The sequence below is a fragment of the Pogona vitticeps genome, chromosome 5, assembly GCF_051106095.1.
Source record: "Pogona vitticeps strain Pit_001003342236 chromosome 5, PviZW2.1, whole genome shotgun sequence".
Classification (NCBI taxonomy): Eukaryota; Metazoa; Chordata; class Lepidosauria; order Squamata; family Agamidae; genus Pogona; species Pogona vitticeps.
In genome coordinates this window covers 123923430-123947688 of record NC_135787.1, presented here as the reverse complement: position 1 = coordinate 123947688, position 24259 = coordinate 123923430, and positions in this window count along the sequence as shown.

Sequence of the window (24259 nt, the reverse complement as noted above, 5' to 3'; positions counted from 1 at the left end):
ATAGCAATGAGAAAGAAGAATGAACACCACCATTTTTGAAACAAATGAGCATCAGTCTTTGACAAACAACATTATGATGAATATACATGTCCACCTAGTATGGATTCAAATGATCAGTCCCTTGTCCAGAAACCTACTATGAAGTGATGGGACTTTTTCTGCCACAAATTATGTGCGATACACTATAGCTAAAAACTGCTTGGTGTCCATTAATGCTCATGAGAGGGGCCTATGTTGCATGGGAACTGCTTCCCCCGCCCCCCATGTCCCCAGGGATTTTAGCAGTTAAGACAAAACCACCAAGTCTTCTGATAACCAAGGCAGTGTAGTGACAAGCAAGTGGCTCTGTCATTCACAGGCAAGATGAATACTTAAAAAGGTAGCTGCTGAAGTGAAGTTCACCTGGCCTATACATATAACAAATGGAAGCTTCAGAGGAATGAAAAGGAATGAATTGAACCACGTCCAGAGTGCTACAGTTTTATAGATGATGAGGCAATATTGGAACAAATGTACAGCAGATAAATGAAAAAGGCACTTTTCAAAAACCATCCCATCCTTTTTATATCCTGGCAGGGTATGGACAGACACTCTTTCTTCATGGCACTTAATATACTGCGCATACTGGCTATGGTGAAGTACCCGCATGCTGGAACTTAATTTTCTGAACTGATGGTTAATGCGGCCATAGCTGACTAGTTTTATGAAATGATGAGATCTTTGGTTTGTCAGGATCCAAATTTAATCTCCCAGAACCTTGAGGTGGAATAGCAGGGATGTCCATGAAAGGAAATGGGATTGTTCATCAGCTAAGGAAGTTTTTCTTTATAGGGGATTAAATATCTTTTGCAGAAGCATTTGTCAGTGTTAGAATACTACACGTACTTTCCCAGCTTGTGTGGTAGATATTTTGTTCCATTTATTCAGACAGGAGTTGTATGATTCATTGGTTTGTAGACCTGCTTCAATTTTACTCCCATCAGTACCTATTCACCTAAATTGTAGTTAACGTCCCCCCACTCCGTTATGTCCCATTTCACTAAAAACCATAGTTTGTGATCATAAACATATTTATTTAAAGCAAGTGTTACTAACTCAAAGAGACTTCCTCTCAAGTTGACCTCCATGCTGTTACAGCCTTAGATAGATAATAAGGCTATACTGGCTAAGACGGACAGAAGAGTTGTCCCCATAATACTGTAAAGGGCCAGGGGTGAAGAAGTAACACAATTTCTTGAAGCTGAGAATCTCGGCAGAAATATCTCCTGAGATTTGTGGCAAATCAACATGCGCCTTGCCTTGGAAATGTATACATATATGTATATGTATACATATATGTATACATATACATATATACATGTATACATATACATATATACATGTATACATATATACATGTATACATATATACATGTATACGTTGCTTTTCAGTTCAGTGCAAGATCATGCGAATGTTCAGTCAGTGTGTGTGCCTTCACTGCCATCTCACCTCCACCACCTGTGAGGGTTGTAGGGCTGAGAGAAAGGCTTGGCCTGAACATCTTAAAACCTGGGAAGGGTCCTGGGCATATACGGTCCCTCATTGTGTCAATGCTATTTCATTTGCACTGGCTGACAGTTTATTCCTGGGTTGAATTTAAAGTTTCAGTCTCAGTTTGCAAGGTCCTAAATAGTTTATTCATAACTGAGTGTCATCGAATCAGTTCTGACTTATGGCAACCCTTGAAAGGGTTTCCTAATTAGAGGGTACTCCGAGGTGGCTTACCATTCCCTTCTTTGGTGGGCACCTTCAGACTGCACAGCTTGCCCAAGAAGCCACAGGTTGGCTCTTTTCCCTGGGAGGCTCAGTGGGGAATTGAACTCCTGATCAACTCACTGAGTTGCTCAGCCAATTTTAAATAGTCTGGGTACAGGTTGCGTAAGTACTGTCTCCTTCTCTACAAGTTTGCTGTTCAATAGTGGTGAGACCCTGTCAGTTGATATTCTAGTTTTTGGCACAACACAGAAGATTTGGCACAAGACAGAGGATTTTACTTTTGTTCTCGTTTTTTCTCATTTGCGAAAATTATACCAGCTACGGCCCTACCTGGACGAGCGGAGTCTCATGACAGTTACACATGCACTGGTAACATCCTGCATAGATTACTGCAATGCGCTTTACGTGGGGCTGCCTTTGAAGATGGTCTGGCGACTGCAACTGGTCCAGAATTAAGCTGCACGGCTATCAAGCAGATTCTGTATAAGTTACATTGGCTACCAGTTGCTGCCCGAGCCCAATTCAAAGTGCTTGTTTTGACATATAAAGCCTTGGGCCCTGGATACCCGAAGGACCGCCTCCTTCCATATGACCCTACCCGGCAGTTAAGATCTAGCCAGGGGGCCCTTTTGAAAGAACCACCCCTCAAAGAGGTAAGAGGGAGGACTTGTAGACAAAGGGCCTTTTCGGCAGCTGCCCCCAGACTATGGAATGCCCTCCCGACTGAGATTTGTCTGGCACCGATGCTGATGACATTTCGGCACCAGGTCAAAACCTTCCTGTTCCAGAAGGCTTTTAATTGAAATAATATTAGCTGTGGGTCCGATGGCAATATATATATATATATTAATTGTATTTTAATTGTTCTAAATTTTATTGTATTTTAAATGTTGTAAGCTGCCCAGAGACCTTTGGGTAGTGTGGGTGGCATATAAATTAAATAAATTAAATAAATCAAATAAATAAATAGTTTGTATTCTTTCTTTATTTTATTTACAATAACACCCAAGTGATAGTGCTGTAGGAACAGAGCCAGCGAGCAGGGTTTGTCTCTGCTCTTCTTGAATCAACCCCGATCGCCTCCTTTTCAAAATATCATTTATTCTGACTGTTCTAAATACCATAAAAATAAATGTTGTTAAACTTATACAGGCGTGAAAACATTATGCAAAAAGGTGCCTTTTAAAAAAACCCGGATTCTATTCTTAAAATGGAGATTATTCCCAAATGTCATGTCAAAGACATAATCCATGCAAAATGGCTTAAAGAGCTCAAGCAGACATGCTAAGAGATCTTTCATTTATATTCAATAATCCAAAACTATTCTGGGCAACTGACCTGATGAGACAGCAAGAATGAACCTTCTTTTGCCCGCCTGAATGCTGTTGGAAGTCACTTTCTTTCTTTTCTTTTTGCTTTCTCTTTCCTTGTCTTCTTAATCCTGGCAGCTCCTTCTCTCTCAGATCAAACGTAATCAAACTTCTACCAATGTATTTTGCACTGTATAAATGAAACACTAGTTCTTGTTTTTTGTAATACATTTACTGAACTTGTTACTGATCATTTTGGGTAGAAAATTCACAAGGGAGTTTTTAGAATTGAAAGTCAGGCATTTGTGGTGCTGTATAAACCTTCCTTACAGCAACACTTTTCAGGTATTTTGGACTACATTGCCTATTACTCCCAGCGTGCTTGGTTATTGCTGTGCTGACTCAGAATGACAGAAGCAACCCAACACATCCAGAGTGCGATGGCTTGGTTAAAGTTTAAATTACAAACTTTAGAAAATTGGTTGCCATGCAGTTCTTACAATTTATATCTTTCCAGTCAATGTCTCATTATTGTTTCTAAACTAGTGTGGTAGCTTTCTGAGATGCTTCCTTTAGCTACTACTTTCAGCACCAAGGTCAGGGACATGGAATGATAGATTAGCAATGTACAAAGAAGAGATCTGTAGGATTGCCTTTCCTTTTGCTATTATATAAATGAATGGCTTCTGGCCCTTTGATAATGGGCTAGGCCAGAGGACAGGTTCAAGTCAGACCACAGAGTTTACCCACTACGTTGAACATTACTGGATGTTTTACCTCAGAGATTCGCTCGACTTCAGGATACTCAGACATAGTTCATTGTCGTGGTTTTCTTCCAAAACCATGACGTTCATTTATTGGTTCCTCATGCAGAACAGAAGTATCCTGAGCCCCAGAATCGCACCCATCCACCCACCACTGAATACCAGAAGTGAACACTACTCACGGTACTTCCACACAAAATCTACCCTTTGTGGCTTTGGGTTCCTTTTTCCGCAGAAGTATACGTTAGGGAGGCAAGGAAGAGAGGAAGTCTATTGTTAATATTATTGCTATACAGCTGAGAGTCAGGAATCCTCATGGATCTGCTGCAAATCCCCCAGAGACCTATTGCTAAATCCAGATCTTTCTTCTCCACATTCCTATTTTACAGGCTCCTGCACATGGCTGCATAGCATGCTGTTGATTTCCTGCAACAGATATGAGTTCTTTTTTTCAAGGAAAGGACCTGGATGCATTTTTTTTCTGTACTTTCTCTCACTGGGAATTTCATTACTCAGCCCACCATCTTTCAGAACATTTCCCACACTCTGCCTCCCGGACCAAAATCCAATATCAAAGGCATGCTGGAACTTTGGAGACAATGGCTTATAGGATACAATGCACTGTGGAATTCTGGGAAGCAACTGGACCAGTTTGGTGAACTTCTCGAATGCAGGGCAATTCCTTAAGTAAGCAACATCTGGCAGGTTGGCAATGCCATCCCGGTTACTAAAACATAAAGCTACCCTGAACAGCTAGAAATGAAGCCATATGTTCTGCTTTCCACAGCATAATAGATATCAGATCCATGCCAAGGCTTGGCCACTTCACTCACTGCTCTTGATGGACATAATTTCTAATGGAATTTGAACATTGAGCACTTTGGCATCTGTGTTGTGCTTAACATCAGCTTATATTCTTTGAACCTTCCCTGCTTTGTTTTTTCCTCTCTCTCTTGATTGAACCATCAGTGCTGAGAGTTTATGTTCACAAGTCCACACCAGAGACAAAGCACAGATGTATAATATTCTAGGCAGTGCTACTGGCCAATGTTAGATCCAAAATGTGGCCTCTTGCCCTGAGAATGGTTTCATCTCCCTGTGCATTAGGCAACATGAAATTCTACTTTAAGATTCAGGATGCATAGACAGTAGCCAAGGTCTGTATGTTTGGATGGCGAAAGCAAGCGATTGTTTCTTCCAGACAAACTTATGCAGCTGAGCTGCAATTTTGGCATACAGGACTTTGCTGTCCTGTTGACGAAGACTGGTTTATATCAACGAAATTGGCAAATGCAGGGAGAGGTCAGAGGAATGAAAAGAACGTCTGGGTTTGAGTTTGCAACAACTCTACTGGTTGTGTCCCAATCTCTCCCATTTTGTGTTTCCTCCTGCCTGGGTAGGAACATTTGGTGGCAGTGCATGGGCCTAGGGTAAGGTGCCCTTACAGCAGCAAATAGCAATGGCTGGATTCATGAGCTTCTAGCTATAAATCTTTGTACTTCTCCATTTCAGTACCCTGGGTCAAAGCCTGTTCCACTCTATTTACAGTGCAGATAAGCAAAGAAATATCCTGTGTCTAAACCTTTGGCCACTCATAGAAACTTGAACCTCTTTCCTCCCAAATCCCCTCCAAACATTTTATGCATTGTAGTTCTGTGGATGTGACAGGAGACGGGGTATCTCACATTGTTCCTATCTTCTCCATATGACACAGGAGTGTAAAAAGAAAACCCACATCGTTGAAATAGGGCAAAATGGAGAACGTGGCTTTTTGGATTATGTCCTACTGCAGGTCCTCTAATCTTTCAGCTCTGGTTGTGCCCCTGGAGCTGTTGGGAGTTGAAGGCAGAAAACCTCTGGATGGCCACCAGTCTCATCTTGTCCTGTCTTGTCTTGGGGATCAATCACTCTTGCTTAAATTCTCTAGGGTGCTGGTTGTGTAGTAGAATCAGGGCGCTTAGGGCTTTTTGATTAGCCGAGACAAATGTGTCACCTGTCATGCATTTCCCTGCTCCTCAAATGACAGCTTAGCTGTGAGCCTCACTGTAACTTGGGTGAAGTGTTTCTTCTTGCTTTTGGGAGACGAAATTAAACTTCCAGGAAATCTTCAACTGATATGTCTATGGGGATGCTGCATGTACACACGATGCCATCTGTGTGTGCATATAGGCGCACACACTCAGTATGGATCAATGCAACTTCTTGGATTTTGGGATGTATGACCACAGTTATTTCACATTTGCAATTCAAAGTTTACCACTATACCATTGCCCCTTAATCATTACTGTGGTATTCCTTTTTCTTTGAAAGTCTGAAAAAATTTAATGGAGAATATTCAAAATGTTGCTGTAACTGCTCAGTGGTGTAGGCATCTGGCTGCAGAGCCAGAGGTTGGGAGTTTGATTCACCACTGTGCCTCCTTGACACGGCATGGACTCAATAATCCATAGGGTGCCTCCCAGCTCTGCAGTTTTAAGGTAATTCTAAAATTATTCTTTTCTAAGATTCTAAGAATATTTAAGTGAATGCTACCTCCTCTAGTTTTCCAGAGTTGCATTAGAGCGGATTATCCTGAGCATGTTAATACTTGATTCAAACTTGATCCATGAAGAGAGATTGTTTCCTTCCTGCCCCAGTGGTATCTGGGAAATGAGTTTCGATATTGTTATGAATAGTCAACACAAGGCTCCTGGAATCAACAAATCAGCTTTGTGTAAAGTGATGCGTACAATATGTCATATTGGTTCAGTCAAGAAGGCCATAGTGAGCACTGTGCTTTGAGAAATAAATCTTTTCAGCAGGATATATATAATGCTGAAAGTCAACACATGTATACTGGGACATTTCTCAGAAATCATATTAAAAATGAAGTTAGATTTCAGGTGTCTTCCTCCTTTCATGCATTTCGGTCAACACCTTGTACACATGTACAGACAAAGACCAGAGACACCCACACCATCCTTAGGACAAGAAGGCTGACCGGGAGGCAAGTAAGAAGGCAAGATCCATTACTCATCCAAATGGGAAAGCACTCTGAACTGGAGAGGAAAGCATCTATCCCATTAAGATATAAAGGGTTAGGATGGTTTTGCAGGAGGGGTCAGTCTCAAGAGACACAAGCTGACAGCTGCCTGAGGGGAGGGAATGGAGGAAGAGATCTGACAGAGCCAACAGGCAGCAACCTGGAAAGGTCCTGACTTCAGAAGAAGTGCTGGTATTTCAACCCCCTATGCGGTAGCATCACTACACCTCTGAATTCAACTCAACCGAATTTGTCAACTTAAACTTAACAAAATAGCATCTGTGCCAACTTAAAATGTGTTAATAATCACATTGGTCTGTTGTCATGATTTTTCTGGATCACAGGCTTGGACCATGTGTGGGCAAAGACATAATCACTCCAGTTAGAGTAAAGCATATTTATAAATAAATAAGGAAATTGATTGATTGGGAAAGACTCTTGTAAGGAAGCAATGAGGTCCTCTGGGTCTATGGGCCTAATGCCATTAGGGTGGTTTCCTGTACACTTCTCCTGGTCCTTACCCTGATTAGTGATTGGAAATATGGCTCTATTTCAGTCCCAGAAACTTTTGCAGTGAAATGAGCTCTGATTTGCATCCTTGGAGTTTTATCCAGGCAATAGAAGCTTTCATTTGCAGACTGACAAGGTTTTGCAAGACATAGGTGTTCTTGTTTGCAGACTGGCAAGGTTTACATGCTTGAAAGATGTCACACTGAGGCAAGTTGGTCAGATTTAGGCCATGCCCCAATCATTTTGCTTTAGCTTCCACCTATGGCCTTAAATGCACCCATTCCTAGACTGCAACTCTTGACATTATCTCAGGTTTGGAATTCATTCCCTTGGCTCCATTCTATATGGATTGGTGGAAGATATCTCCTTATAAAACTATTCCTAAAGGCAATATGATGTATATGGAGCTCTACAACTCTAAAGTTGGCACCTATAAATGCAGTCTGTGGCCAGTTCTGTAAGTTAAAATCAAACAAGATCTTTTTCTTTCTTGGTAAATTTTCTTAAGAGGTACTTAAGCATATGCATTGTAAACAATGACAGAATCATACATATTTTCTGTGTTGGGAGAGTCAGAGCATACATATTTAACTAAAGTATATTCACAAAGTACTTTGCACACATTTGTAATGTGCCCATTTCCTTCTTTCCTTCAATGTTTATACTGCCCATCTGGCTACCAAAGCCACTTTGGGCACTTTACAACAAAACATAAGAACAATAATCAACAACGATAAATTAAAATAAAATACACATCAAAATAATATAAAAGAATAAACATGTACTAAACATCATAAATTAGAAACATTATAAACGTAAAATTATAACACAAAACAATAATATTTAACAAAAGCAGTCAAGATGGTGGAATCACTAAGTTAAGACTTAGTAAATGCTCTATGTTCTGTTGATAGAATTTTCTGGAAGGCCTTCAATAATCTCTCAAAGGTAGCCAGTGAAGGACCAGCAAAGTATTGGGTGGGAATTGATTCCAAATACATGGTGTAACCGCCAAGAAGGCCAGATTTCTGTTCTTTTCTTTCCAGGCTGCTCTTGAGGTCAATGTCCCCAATTGCCCTACCTGGGATGTATGAGTACGGGAGGCAGAATTCATTGGAAGAAGGTATTCTGCCAGGTATTGAGGTCCCAAACTGTTTAGGGCCTTGTATGTTAATGTCATCACTTATGCATAAGTTTTCTATACACAGTTTTCAACTGTATGCTTTTAGGGAAGGAACAATGTAAAGATTCAGGGAGAGAGGTAAAAAGAGGTGTGCCCCAGGGATCTGTCCTGGGACCAGTCATTTTCAACCTGATCATAAATGACCTGGAGACAGGGATAAGCAGTGAGGTGGCCAAGTTTGCAGATGACACAAAACTTTTCTGGGTGGTGAAGACCAGAAGGGATTGTGAAGAGCTCCAGAAGGATCTCTCCAAACTGGGAGAATGGATGGCAAAATGGCAAATGCATTTCAATATACGTAAGAAAATGTGAAGTAAGGCAGAAGAGAGTGACTAAAATGATGACTGGGGCAAAAAATCAAAACTTTATTTATCAGCTAATAGGTTCTGAGCTGTCCATGACAAATCAGGAAAGAGATCTTGGTGTACTACTGGACAGCTTGAAGAAAATGTCAACCCAGTTTATGGCAGCAGTGAAGAAGGCCAGTTCCATGCTGGGTATCATTTAAAAAGGGACTGAAAATAAAATAGCCAACTTTATAATGCCATTGTACAAAACACTGGTAAGGCCACACCTGGAGTATTGTGTACAGTTCTGGTCGCCGCACCTCAAAGAAGACATAGTGGAACTGGAAAAGGTGCAGAAGAGAGTGACTAAAATGATGACTGGGCTGGGGCAACTCCCTTATGAGGAACGGCTACAGTGTTTGGGGCTCTTTAGTCTGGAGAAAAGGCACCTCAGGGGGGAAATGATTGAGACATATAAAATTATGTGGGGGATGAATAAAGTGGATAGAGGGAAGCTCTTTTCTCTGACACACAATACCAGAACCAGGGGACATCCACTCAATTTGAGTGCTGGGAGAGTAAGAACAAACAAAAGAAATTATTTCTTTACCCAGCGTGTTGTCAGTCTGTGCAGCTCCTTGCCACAGGATGTGGTGATGGCATCTGGACTAGATGCCTTTAAAAGGGGATTGGACAAATTCCTGGAGGAAAGGTCCACCACAGTTTACAATCCATGACAGAAATGTATAATCTCCAGGCTTAAAAGGAAGGTACCTCAAAATGCCAGATGCGGGGGATGGGTATCAGGAGACAGGAATCTAGTTGTCTCGTCTGCTCTCAGAGGCATCTGGTGGGGCCACTGTGAGATACCGAAAGATGGAATAGATGGGCCCTTGGCCTGATCCAGCAAGGCTCTTCTTATGTCCTTATGATGCAAAATGTGTTGACCCTGAGGAAAATGGCTAAGTTGCCCCTCCCTGGCAAAAAATGACTTCCCCAAGCTTTGGTCAGCTTCTATTTATACAGAAGTTGTTGGATCAGTTCTATAAAGGCCCAATAGAGTACGTATATTGGTGACATTGCCAGGCACATTTTAAATATAAATTTGAAACTTTAAGGTGTTCTGATGCCACTGTGCTAAGTGTCTGATTAGGTGGATAAACAGATGCTCCAGAAATGTCAGACCAACTAAATTGGCATTAATCATATTTGTACTTTTATGAGTCAGCCTTCTAAAAGGGATTCACATTGCTCATAGCATCTTACAGATCTATTTGTATCTCCACTTCTTTTCATGAGTACAAAGTATTTAAATGTTGGCATTTCACTGATTAGAACTTGGTTGTTTAAAAATAATACCCCAAAAAACAAAACTGGAGCATGAAAAATTCCAGGCTGTGAAGGGAACCTGATGCCCTAAAGAAACCACATGAGTTATTGCCCCTCAAAAAGAAAGGGAGACTGAAGAAGCGACTGAATTACATATGTAGCTGAGGCGCTTTAATAGAGGCAGCTTTGAGCAAAGTAAAAGATATATGAAAGGTATGATCAGAGGAAATTACTGTAATTTTGCAAAAGAAAGAGGGCATGGCACAAAAAAGAACGGTTGGGAAGCTCATGAGCGGCCTCATAATACTTTTATCTCATAGTCCTTTTTATTAGGATGATTCTACAGATGTGTAGGCTCCTATATGTATCTCACTTACTAGTAAGACCCACTTTGTTCTGTGGAGTGTATTCCCACCTATGAGTGCATATGATTGCAGCCATGACAGTTTAAGGGATTCATGGGTTCATTCTAGAGTAAAGGCATTTATCCAAGCTATTTAATCACTGCCCCATGGGACAAGTTGTTCTTTAAAAACCGGCATAATAAGAGCCATTTTGGTTAAGATTTCATAGAGCACAGAATGGAATATCAAATGTCCAAATATCTGAGTGGATTACATGTGCTAATAGACAGATTTTTGTGGCTTATTGTAGGCATTTATCACTATTGGTGTATAGGAACAAGTTCCAACCCCCGCTCCCCACAAGTCTCCATGGCAGAGCCCAGGAATTAAACCCAAGTCTCCTGAGTCCTAGTCCATTACTCTATGCTCTACAAAACTGGGCACTCAAACATTCAATATGAATTAAACCCAAGGCAGAATAATTCCTGCCATCTAAAAGTAGTGGACGAAGAAAACTTGAAAATATGCTGTGTCTGAATAATTTTGCTTATCTTTCCTGAACCAGTTCAGTCACTGTAGTTCATGAGGCATCCTTATCAATAGTGGTTTTCCTATTCTTGGCATCGGCTTATTACTTTCCGTGAGAGTACAGTACATGCTATCAGACAGAAGCAAGTTTACCAGAGGCCTGACTTTGAGATTAACTCTAATGTGCAGCTCATTGAACACATTTAATCTTCTCAATTCCCTGGTATTGATTTGCAGAATGGAAGCTTATGTCTGTTGATAGAAATGTATTGCTCTTGTTCAAGCAGGTGATAACTCTCACCCTTGCATATTACTTGGTATACCAAGTCTTCTCTTCTCCCTGTTCTTGAAAGGTTATTATAATGTCTCTTCAAACTTTTAAAAAGAGCTGCTTCAGTTGAATGAGACTTAAGCGGCCCTTGGCATGTGGGCAATGCTGAAGTGCCATTTCATTCTTGTCATGGTATCAAATGTGTTTGCTGTTGCCCGCTCAGCCCAGAAAAAAGAGACGAGACACATAACATGGGGTAACTGGGCCACAATTTTATTACCTTTTAAACTTTAATTCCCCTTTCACAAGGAGATTACCCTTGTGCACTATGGGCCTACCATAGTGCAATACTGGTCTGTGCCTGTAGTCTAAAATGTCTTTCGGTTCCAGACCTGTGAATTCCTAATCCGCTATAGTATACAGTAGTACTATACAGCATGCCCCCGGATATGAATTAACTGGAGCACCCTGCTTCCCCTCCCTTCAGCTAACTTCTGCTAATTCCATCTTGAGAGGAGGGGTGCTCGGCACCCCCAAAATGGCAAAATTAAAACCGCAGTGGTCGCACTATGGAGCCCCTTGTCTCTTCTGACTTCTTCTTGATGAAGAGGGTGCTGCTTGGGTGAGCAGAACTTTTTAAGCCTCTGCTCTCTCCCTTCCCCGACTCTCGCGTTGCCTCTACTCTTCCCTGCTGAGCGGGCAAAACAGCCCCGCTTCAGCAGCTGTCTGCCTCGTGAAGAGGCCGTTAGACAAACTACTGGAGTTTTCAGAACTGTGATTTACATTTTTGATCACCTTCCAAGAAATTTCAGCAGCTTGTCTTCTATGAACCTCCACAAAACTAAGTTTCTTTCACAATGTAAACATAAGGGGGCACTTTAGGATAAGAAACCTGGGTAGTTCTCAAATTATTTCCTTTCAGGAAATACACACCCCTGAGTGTGCTAGGGTACCCATAAGCATTCTAGAACATTCTGGGGCATGTTCTACATTGCATAGGTTATTTATGTGGCGTGTTAGTCCTGCTTCTTGGGTCTGAATGTTGCTCTTTGGGAACCCATAAAGTACGCAGCCGCCTAGAGTGGACTGGTAGCCCAGATAGGCGGGGTATAAATAAATAAATAAATAAATAAATAAACAAACAAACAAACAAACAAACAAACAAACAAACAAATAAATAAATAAATCCTAAAGTGCACCCAGAACTCTCTCATGACAGTGTATTACAGGGGGAAAATGAACAAGCTGAATTTTGGAGAAGTAGGTTGCAGATTATTTCATTGAGGAGCCCCTGCCATGTATCCAGAAAACCTTTGGATTTCCTAGTACCTCACTTGAAAACTTCTGCATGAAGAATATGTGGATGTCTGTAACATAACAAGCTGCCTGATACTGAGTAAGACCCATGAGCCTTCTAGGCTATTCTGGTTGACACTGACTGACAGCTCTTACTCCAAGCTCAGCTGGAAATGCTAGGAGCTTAATCTGGGGGTCTTTTCATGCAAGGCATGCTCACCACTAGTGAGTGGCAGCATTCCTCAGAATCTGAACTCTTGACTCTATAACACTGGTAGAGTATTCATTGGTACCAGCACAGCAACTGTAGCCTAAGACTCCTTTTGAAATTCCATGGGACGGAGGATATGGATTTCTAGGGCTCTCTGTTGCTTGAAGTCTCCTTGTAACAACATATCACTGCCATATAGTGGGCGCCTGTGAAATTTTATTTTTCTTCCTGTAGAAGAAATACCCAGAGAGTGCCCTTAGTTGTCTCTAATTTGCCACATTCCAGAAATACCATACGTGGTGGTTGTGCATATGGCTCTGTCAATCTATACTGGGATATTAAAGGCATGTGCCTGCATATTAATGCTGCTATGATTGAGATATTTGAAAATGGGGACATAGATTTGCTGCAAATCGTAATTTATTGCTGGTACAATAGTCCAGTGCCTCATTCCACATGCTGCTCATCCTGTGGGGTGCCTCATAGCAGCTCCAAGTCATTAAAATTAACTATAGCACAATGTGAGCAAGAAGAAGTCTGTATCTTATGAGTTCATGTCCTCATTTTATCCTGCCTCCACCAGGATTAAAACAAAAACCTTGCCTTCAGTGAGTTGTGGGATATGTTTTCATATTCTTATGAGAATTCCAATGCTTTGAGTTAGAGCTAGGATTAAGGGCTGGATCTCATGTACACTTCTTGCATTTCCACATTGCAATGGGAATTATGGTGTGCCCTGCTCTGTCACTCCCCCCCCCCCCACGCCCAGTAGGGCCAACCTAAGCCCTGTTCAGCCATTATTTCTTGTTATGTGCCATGAGCTTCATGGCACATAACAAGAACTGAATTATAGCACAACAAGAACTGAATTATAGCAGCCCTAACAGGGTTTTCAAGGTAAGTGAGGTGTTTAAGGAGTGGCTTTACCAGCTCCATTCCCCAGCAAGTTTCCATTACAGAGTCCTAGTTCATTACTTCACACTGGATACCTTAGCCATTATTAAAGCTGTATATTTACTACAGACAGAGGGGAGTTCCGTAGCCTTACCCTTTCTGTTTCAAGTGATGTCACTCTCCTACAAGTAGAATGTAACAAGTGTGAGGAGGGCCCCCTCTGCTCTTTGTGGGGGCCCTCCATGTGAGTCAAGCTGCTGATTTCCAAGGGTCCTGACCAATATTCTCTTTAATTTTCATGGGGGAGGACTTCTAGTTGGAACTGGAACTAAATGGGAGTCAACTTTGGCTGCTGTTGCACAGACACGATGGAGCTCTGCGTGTGCACAGACACACATAGCTTAGAAAGAACATTGGTCCTGATTCATTTGGGTTGAAGCCCCAATTGTGGCACACAAACAAGTTCCTGAACTTGATGTGCACTCCAGGACAAATTTATAGACCACCTGACCATAGTTGGAATTTAGCCTAAAGTTCCCTCACTCCTATGGTAAAGAATTGTGCTTCAAGGAATTTGGTCTAGATCCTTCATTTAGATTGAAATGGGTCCGAACTCTCTTGAGTTGGCCAATCATGCTGGCAAACTGTGGTTCGAGAAAGAACCTGCAGTTTAAACTCGGGAGATGTGCTTGTACCTGAAGCTGCCATCTTCATGCAAGTCACAAGAGAAGCATATTTCAGGGCTCAGCAGCTTGTAGCCTTCCAAATATTGGTGGACTGCAACTCCCATCAGCCAAAGTCACTATTCCAGTGGTGAGGATTGATGGGAGATGTAGTTTAGAAACATCTGGAAGGCTGTTATGTCTACAGTATATACATGGGAATCTTTGCTGCCATTCCCATAGCAGCTGTAATCTCAATCAATTGTGATTACAGTGGTGCCTCGCTTAACGTTTGCTTCGTTTAACGTTTTTTTCGCTTAACGTTTATTTTTTCAGAGGCAGATTGTGCTTCGTATAACGTTTTTCCCTATGGGCGATTTTCGCATAGCGTTTTTGGGACCATGCTTCGCTTAACGTTTTTGGTTTTAGGTCCCCTGCTTCGCTTAACGTTTTTTTTGTTTTCAATTTAAAGAGTGTCTTAGAAGGGTCCAAAACGGTTCTAAATGCTTGGATTTGTTAGAGGACCCCTTAAGTCATGTGCAAACCTGATTTGGCTTTGATCTGACTTTTCGTTAATTTTTTGTGAATTTTTGTTTTTTGGCCCATAGGAACCAATGGACCTGTCAAAATCTGACAGCTCCATGCTTTCCTATGGGGGAGAAAACAATTTACAAAAAATTAACGAAAGTTCAGATCAAAGCCAAATCAGGTTTGCACACAACTTAGGGGGTCCTCTAACGAACCCAAGAATTTAGAACAGTTGCTGAGTCTTCATTAATTTTTTGTGAATTTTTTCTTCCCCCATAGGAAATAATGGAGCTGTCAGATTTTGACAGCTGTCAAAAGTTGGGGGAAAAAAATTCACCATTAATTAACGAAAAGTCAGATCAAAGCCAAATTAACTTTTGCATCCGTTTTAGAGGGTGCAGAAGCTAATCCAAGCATTTAAAACCATTTTTGACCCTTTTATGACACACTTAATTTTGGAAAAATTGACTTCGCAAAGCCATTGAAACCTATTGAGTCAGCTACAATACATTCCAATGGAGGATACATTGTATCGTTTAACGATGTTTCCTATGGGTTTTTTCGCTTAAGGACGGCAATCCGTGCCTATTGGAACGGATTAACCGGTTTCCAATGCATCTCTATGGGAAATGGTGTTTCGCATAAAGTTTTTTTCGCATAAGGTTTTTTTTTTTGGAACCAATTAAAAACGTTATGCGAGGCACCACTGTATTTGGTTTTTAAGTCAATGGGGATTTACTTTTAGATAAATAATGCGTGTTGTCATGCCAGGATGGCTCCTCCTCCAGATCAGTGGGGACCAGAGGACCATTGCAATATTCATTGACATTCAGATGTATATGTGCATTAGGTGCTCTCTTGCCAAGGCTGATGAGAGATTCTTTTGGAATTTGGTAACTATGAACACATCCATGGAGAAGAAGGTACGAATCCTTATTAAAGAGACAAGAGACAGTAAAGTGGAAAGCATAAGCAGTAAAACAGTAAAGTAGAGAGAAACCTTATGTCCCTTCTGCATTCCAAGAGCCCATGAAGAATGGTGTCAACTACCTCCAGCACCTCTCCAGAGTCTGGTTTACACTGGTCTACACTAAAGCTCAGCTGCCCTTCTTGGGCGGTGCATCTGATTGCAAACATACCTCTGTATGGTCAACTTCTTGGATGTTTATAGTTCATTAATTGGTAAAATGATACCCAAGTGCCTCACTAGTGAGTAAACTGATAACAAAAGCAGACATCAATGGGTGCCAGCATTGGATATCAAAGCATAACACCTGCTAGGGCTCTCTGACCCACGCACATCTTATCACATTTCAAATGTCTCACCCCAGAATATCCAGGGTAAACAACTTTGCTATTTGGGTAGATAAGACTGCTTTCTGCCAGCTTCCTGCACTTGAAGTCTTCTCCAAGTAGTCTCAGGTAACCTCTGATGCCATTTCTATGTCCATCAGGAACTTAGGCATTGTATACTGGGCACAGAAAGGAATATTGTTGCATTGCCACACTATGTCTGAAATCCTATGGCTTAGCGTAATTAGTTACAACTAGACTGGGCCCATTGAGTCAACCAAACTGGAGATGTTGACTCACCAACTCCCCATTGATTCAATTGGATCTGTTTTCATTGTGACTTAAGCAGTAGGATTTCAGGCAATACCTCCTCCCCATTCTTTATCTGGGCACTACAAGTGCACATATGGGAACAAATTGCTTCTTTGCACAGTACAGCCCAGAATCTCACAGCTAATATGGCCACTGCTAGCTGGTGGGGCCATATCTGTGTAAGATCAGGGTGTGTTTTGTCTACTGTAGGATCAGGTCATACTTTTTTTCGAGGATGTGCTAGGATTTCTACAAGAATCTACTAAAAGCAGAATAACATCTTTTGAGAATATATTATATTGTGGATATGTGCTTGTGGTAGAGGGGAGGAGATGCTCATAAAATGCGGCTCTGAAAAAGGAATTTATTTTTCCTTACTTACAGTTTCACTGTTGCCTGAGATTCATTTCCTTTGGATGTCGGAAGAAAAGTTAGTCTAAGCTGATTTTCTTCCTTGAAATGTGCACACACACATTCTCTCTCTGTGTGTGTCTCTCTTGCACATGCACAAAACATGGAAATATTGAAGTGCAACCTAGCAACTCACAGCAGAAGATGAATATTTCCAAGACGGACTAAGTGAAACAAAAGGCGAATGATCAGAGCTGCCGAGCGCCGCTGGCAATTATTGTCAATGACAGGGCATTCTCATTGCACTTGGATTATTTTGTTTTATCCCTTGGACGAAGATGAATATTAAAGAGCTTCAGCTTGGCAGTTTTCACACCCCTGCTAAAGCATTCATGTCCTTTTCAGATTTTTCCCCTGCCACCTCATGGTTTATTCTCCCTCTGACACTTGAGTAATTGTTACGTACCATTTCCATCTGTGATTTACTTTGAATTTCTTCTCATAGGTGACAGTTAATGCATCTTGTCTGCCAGGGTGCAATAAACAGTGGCCTCCAAAATCCTAAGAACAAATGCTGATTTGGGCATAGGAGGTGCTTTTGCTTTCCCAGATGCTTTTATTTTCATTTATTTACTGCTATCTTTGTCTTCCTTTTTGTTGTTGTTGTTACTATATTTAAGACCAGACTCCTCTTAGTATTCATTTAAGGTTTGTGTAACTTGCTGTGGTTAATCGTAACTAATTGCTGAGGGGCCAGGTCACAGCTAGGTTGTGTCCCTCGTCACACGCCCAAGTTGCACAGTTAAGATACATCCTGGCACTTTGTCATTTGGCCCCCATTACTGGACAAAGTATTTCAAACCTTATGTGGGCATCACTATAATTCCAGTCCAGTACTATTGGTGTGCAATATGTTTCCTTTTTGGGGCCACAGCTCACAGAATACCCCTGCCAGCAATAGCCAGTAGCCAGTCTAGCTGGCTTAGTCTAGGAACTGTAGTCCAAAAAGAGAAATTTCCCTATAACTCAACATGAATGAATGGGTATTGCATGAATTTGTTGAAGTGCAGAGGTTCTGCTTTCTAGTCTGGCTTCTTGTCTTGCACCTCCTTCTTTTACTTTCTTTATGGATTGTAGGGGGGTGGGAATTTTCAGCCTGAGGCCTGAATTCCAGTTTGGGAAAGGTTTGGGGAACTGCATGCCAGTGTAGATGGGGTAAAGAAACAGAGTACACAGGGCTAGTTTTCATTTTTGTCAGTTTAGGCATTTTCCCACTGGGCCAAAGAAACACAATTAATTGTTTTGCTTCATTCTGGTTCATGGCACAAATGCTTCTTTGTCTCCTCCCTGTGTTCCCTCAGACCCAGCCAGCTGAGAATAAAGCATAAAGAATATCCTGTAGGAACAAACCCAAGTTCTACCAAACTCAGCCTTTTGTCCTTAGCAATCACAGCTCAACAGTTGTCCCCAGTTTGCCTCAAACATCTGGTTCTCCAAGATATGTTGCTTATGAAGGTTTCTATTTAGCTTTTTGTGAATGCCATTTTCCAACCAAGCCTTGTTTGTTTGTGTGCTTGTTTACTTTGTTTCTATTCCACCTTTATCCCAAAAAAGGCCCCGTAAGAATCACTTTGTTTTAAAGAAGTGTGGATTCTTCATTGGCTGACCTATAGATTATTCAAAGCACATACAATGATCCATATTTTAAGTTGTTGTTAAAGTTGCTCCACTAGTTTCTTCAGCGTTCATTCCAAGGAGAACTATAGCAGCCTGCAAACCCCGAGGATGGTGATTCTTGAGGAAAGCCTGTGGAAAGTTGCTTTTCAGACTACATCTTCCAAGAGCCCTCAGCCAGAATGCAGAATGACCAACCCAACCACGGGATTATTGGAGTTGTAAAACAAAAAACAAAACACAACCACAAACAAGCTTTCCCAAACTGTTTTCAAGAAACCTGGCTAGACTGTCTTTGGGGGGGGGGGATGTTTGTGAAGATTACATTATTCCTTCTGTAACCTTTAAACACAGCCATGGCTTTATGTTGTTTGAGGCTGGCATTTCATTGGGACTTGTCAGCATAACATGACCTAATAAAATCGCTGTGTGTCTGGCAGTGTTTTACTACCCATTTTTGCCACTCGCAAGAAAGTGATCTCACTGGCAACAGAAAATGTATGCTGCATTGGAACAGTCAGCCAGTTACCTGGAAGTCAAATACAGGCAAACAAAGTAAACTGGATTCATCAACCTAAAATGAAAACCAGTCTCCACACCTGAGATTAATGACATTAACTCTGCTCTTGGCTGAAAAGCTTCTTCATGATTTTACGATGGAGTTTTTCATATTCAAGGTTGTTCCTTGATAATTTTAATGCACTTTCCTGCCCTACAGGCTTCAATAGGATAGCTAAGCCCATGCACAAACCTCTTCCATTAAGATCAATAAGAAATCAACTTGATTGAATTGTGTTCTTTTCCTTCGAAACTTCGTGGTAGTGGGAAATTCAGTAACTGAAATCTAACAGTAAATCACAAATGGAATAGTCCCACTGAATCAGTGGGGATCTGGTGAGTCATCTTGTCTGTTAGCTACACTGATTCAATGAGCAACATATTAGTTACAGCTTAGTGCTGGATTTCAGCCAATGTATGCAATTGTAAATGAACCACAAAATAGACCTTTTTTGCATGTTAGACAAAATAAACCATCAAGTTACCTTCTTGTAATTGTCATTGTTATATTGCAATTAATAAAGCTCGGGTTTCAATAAAATGGACACTACTTGTTATAACTTAAACAACTTTCTGATTTCCACAGTCTGTCAAATCCTAAAGAATGAAATGTGATGTAGAGGTGGTATATGAACCAGCAAGTCCCTCATATAAATCTAGGTGTTTTAGAAACCCTCAGGTGGTTTAGAAAGCCATTATGCTCAGCCCCACCCTCAACCCTGTACAAAAAAGAGACATTGCTGATCTACTTTTGTGGGCTAATCAAGACAGATTCCTGAGTGGTCCACGACAATTTGTAAATGAATTAGACCACTGCAGTTGGTGTCCCGCCCCCCAGCAGTGGCTGACCACCATTTAAACAATAATTATTACTATGCACTCTAAAGTAAATTCCAGCTTGTGGTGATCCTTTCCAAGGCTTTATAGGTTTTGAGTACTCAGAAGCTGTTTTCTATTCCCTTCTCCTTGGAGCACTCCGGGACTGTGTAGCTTGCCCAACACAACACAAGCTGGCTCTTCTCCTACAAGTCACAGTGGGGAATCAAACTGTCCACTTCACTGAGCTACCTAGCCAGCCCACCTGCCGTCTATTTACATATCCCACACTTCTCAGATAAATGTTATGTGGGGAACTTTGATGTATTGTGGACAGCTTCCTGCCACCGGATCAGCCTCTTAGGGTAGGATGTTCAAAACAGGTATGAAGGATGGATAGGTCAAGAATAGTACTAGCATTGATGGACTCCTGGCTGAGACACTATATAAGAAACACTAAACATTCCTTGATAGAATTCTGTGTACATGTACTTGAGAGGAGAACCAGCTACCTAATTTGGTGGAGTAGGTCTCTACCTCAGGTCATATAACTTGAAGGTTGATGAGTTATGTGTTCATCTGTTGGGATGCCCCACCTTCCTTTTCTAGTGAAACACAGTAAGGAAGTGGCTGGGGCATCTGGAGGACCACACCAGCTGTTTTTCTGCTGTGGCTAGGAAGAACCCCACTCCCAGAGCAAGGCACTTGAACATGACTGGTTCTAGAAAGAGCAGGGCTGGCCTATTTCTTTGGGCAGTGTTGCTCCTCATAGAGCCCAACTGGTCTCTGTCTCACTGTCAGTGCAAACTTGTGATGCAGAGGCTGGTGATGCAGTGCAAACTACAGTACTTCCCTCATACCTCAGGTAGTGAGGAAAGTTGGACTACCTTTGCTTAGAAGCAAACACCATTTGACTGGAATGTAACCTATTCCCATACAAATGTGCAAAGGATTGCATGTTCCCATATAAGGCTATATAGAATTGTAAATAAGTATTCTGACATTGGCATGATTTAGGTAGCATGTTTCCTTTTTTAAAAAATGCTCTAATATCTCCTATAAACAGGATCTAAAGCATTGCATATTCCTGGAAAATCTGGTTGTTGTTTTTTTAAAACTCTGAGGTGGGAATTGGCCAGATGATCATTTCCACCTCCCCCACTTCCAGTTGTGTGCTTGCCTTTGGAAGTCATCATTTAAAACAGGAAGAAGAATGTAATGCACTGCAGATATACACTTTGGAAGTAGCTGCTCAATCAACAGAATGACAAAATGATGGTGTTGTACTTGAGAGGCTCTCCAGCCTGCAGTAAAAGAGTCATAAAGCTCAGTAAAAACAGTTTTAAGCACTGCCTCCCCTATCCAGGAGTGACAAGAATTAAAGAAAAAAATGAACACTCCTGCAATAGCAACTTGAAACAAACACAATGAACCCACATTTAATTTTTTTAAATACACACACATTTTATTGGAAATATCCTAAAGGAAAAACACAGATACACCCACACATAGCAAATGACTTTTTAAAAAAGGTAATATCAGTTGTAGTACCAAAATATACAAGTGTATACAAACAAATGGGATTATGAACGTGGATAAACATAACATTTGATGCATATCCTATATAGATTTTGTGACTGTGAGACAGCAAACCTCTGCTTCTCTTGGTTGTTCTCAATGACACAGCAATGCCTTTTAAGGTAGATGATGTAATTCTTCAAATGGTGAGGTGGGAGAGGAGACCATTTATCACAGGACTAAGGAATCTTTGGTCCTTAAGTTATTTTGACCAACTCTCAGAATTCCACACCAACATTGCTAGTGGCAAGGGTTCATGGACATTCTAGTTCAAAACATCCAGAAGGCCAGCATTTCCCCATCCCTGGTTTACTGTATCAATTGAAATGATCAGTGTATACCCTTCAGCTAGGAACAAGGGCAGGAAGAAGTTCACCATGTGTGATTTCTCCCTGTATTGTAATTTTGTGTCCTAAACTGGTAGCTTTTGGGAAGGTAACAGTAACCCAGCCAATGCTGAATCCAGTTTTGAAGTTCCACTGGCTTCAGGGGGGTTAGTTTAAGCATATGACTTGCGGGTTAGTTTAAGCATATGACTTGCTCTCCCACTGAGATTGGCAAGAGAGCTCTGGCTTGAGCATGCATTATTCACTGAATTCCAGAAATATTTAAAATTTTTGGAATCTAAAAACAGTTTAAACAACATTTGAAGACCATTGTGTCTTCAGAAGATCCAAATAGGTATGGTGAAATATTGAGAGATATCCCTGCAGCTATATGTGAGAAATTATGCTCACCTTATTGCTATTAAAAACGTCATCTTCTGATTTTTGTAGATAAGGGATTTGTTAAAAATTAAGAACAATATCCTTCTGGTCAGCTGGCAATACTAGGTTGGTCATAAAGGGCACTGGATGTTCTAAACAAGGCAGTAGGTAATGAGCTTCTTCTACTGCCTTCCATTTCATAGCAGGCCACTTGGAGAAGCTCTTGATGCTTTCACAGTCATGTAATGAAGCTCGAAGTCCTTAAACTTGAACTTAATTCAGGGGAAAAGAGCCAGACATTGGAAACTTTGCTTTTTAAGACTATAGCTCCCAGACACCCACAGCAAACACAGTATCATTCTCCAAAGAAACATTTCCCATTTCTAGGGAGATGTTTTTTCGTTCTGAGGGCTGGAGAAATCAGAGATAATATGGAAATTTCCTCCCTGCCCAGTTCATATTTCTAAGTGAGAGAGAAAGGGCTCTGGAGGAGGGAGACAGGTCTCCTCCAAGCCCTATAGGGAGGATAAATTCACATTCCTTTCCCCTGCAGTAGTGGTCTTAAAAGCAAGGTATTAATTACTGGGATGAGCTCATTCACTAATAAACAATCACTAGAGACTAGAGACATATACTTAACATAAGTATGGCTAGAAATATATTTGTTGGGTCTTTGACCATATAATAAAGATTGATTGATGGAGTAGATCATGCGACTTTATACCATTTTGGGCTCCATTGGGTGGGGAGGATGAACAAGATTTTGATCAGTCTTTGTAGACAGAAATCTTAACAGCTGCATAGATCAAAAAGGATGTTCCATGAAAAAGCCTGTGAAAGAGGTGGTCACATAACTGCTTCTGAGAAGTTCCTTATGATCTCTTGATTACAGTAAATAGAAGAATGGGCATAGCTCAACATAAGTATGTCTAGGTTATACTCAGCTGAACAGACTAGAGTATGTGCTAGATTAGAGTAAGTTACTGGAGATTCATGAGTTCCACGCCTTACGATGGCAACTGCACAGAAATATAGAATGGGTTGTGCCTGAACATTTTGACGAAGTATGAACACAAAATGATGAATGTAACAGGAAGAAATCTGTGTTCATTGATGTTTCTCACATTCCCTGGCACTGGATTCTCTTAAAAAAGAGACATGCAGAGAGAACAATACACCTGGAGGAAACAAAGAACACAAAAGCAGAGTGGAAAGTAAAGTGTTGTATTATAATGGAAGTCTTAGAAACAGGGCACCCATTTCTCAAACTCCCCATGGATCAGTCTGTTTTTGTATTTACATGATAGGATTCTGTCGTGCTTTTGAAAACAATATCCTTTAAAATGGAATGCAGAATCTGAAATGCTGTTCTTGCATAAAGGATGTACAAATTTGTAGCCAATGGATTCAAAAACCTTTATGGAGCAACCTTTCAGAACATAAGAAGAGCCATGCTGGAACAGACCAAAGCCCCATCTAGTCCAGTATTTTGGCCTAAAACTGGCAAGGAAATCCCTAGAAGCACTTTGGGGAATCCTACAGTCCAGCAGCCAGGGTATTGAACAATTTATTTATTACTTATTTATTGGATTTCTATCCCATCCATCTAGACCAAAGATCTACTCCCAAGACTACCTTCTTGAGTTCTCCCCTCCAAGAAAGACAGGAGCATCCAAATCCCATCCCAGAGAGACTGACCCAAAGTATATATCATAGTTAATAGCATTGAAATCTGCTGGTAGGTCCAGCAGAACCAACAGGGACACACTCCCCTTGCTTAGTTGCTGGCATAGGTCACTCACCTGTGATGATGATGAAGCTTATGGTCTCTGTTTATCTTAATTTTCTGGAAAGAGGTTTCAGACAATGATAAGGAAATAGAAGCACCAATTTTACATGTCTTGGTATGGCTGTTCAAACTGCTTACACAGATATATGTATGGCCGACTAACTAAAATGGGTCTTGCTCACAAATACATCTGGATAGGAAATTAATATACCTGTGCGTATTAGGAAGCAGAGATTGGCAAAGGTACTGTCTTGGACTTCAACTCCCAGAATTCCCCATCCAACAC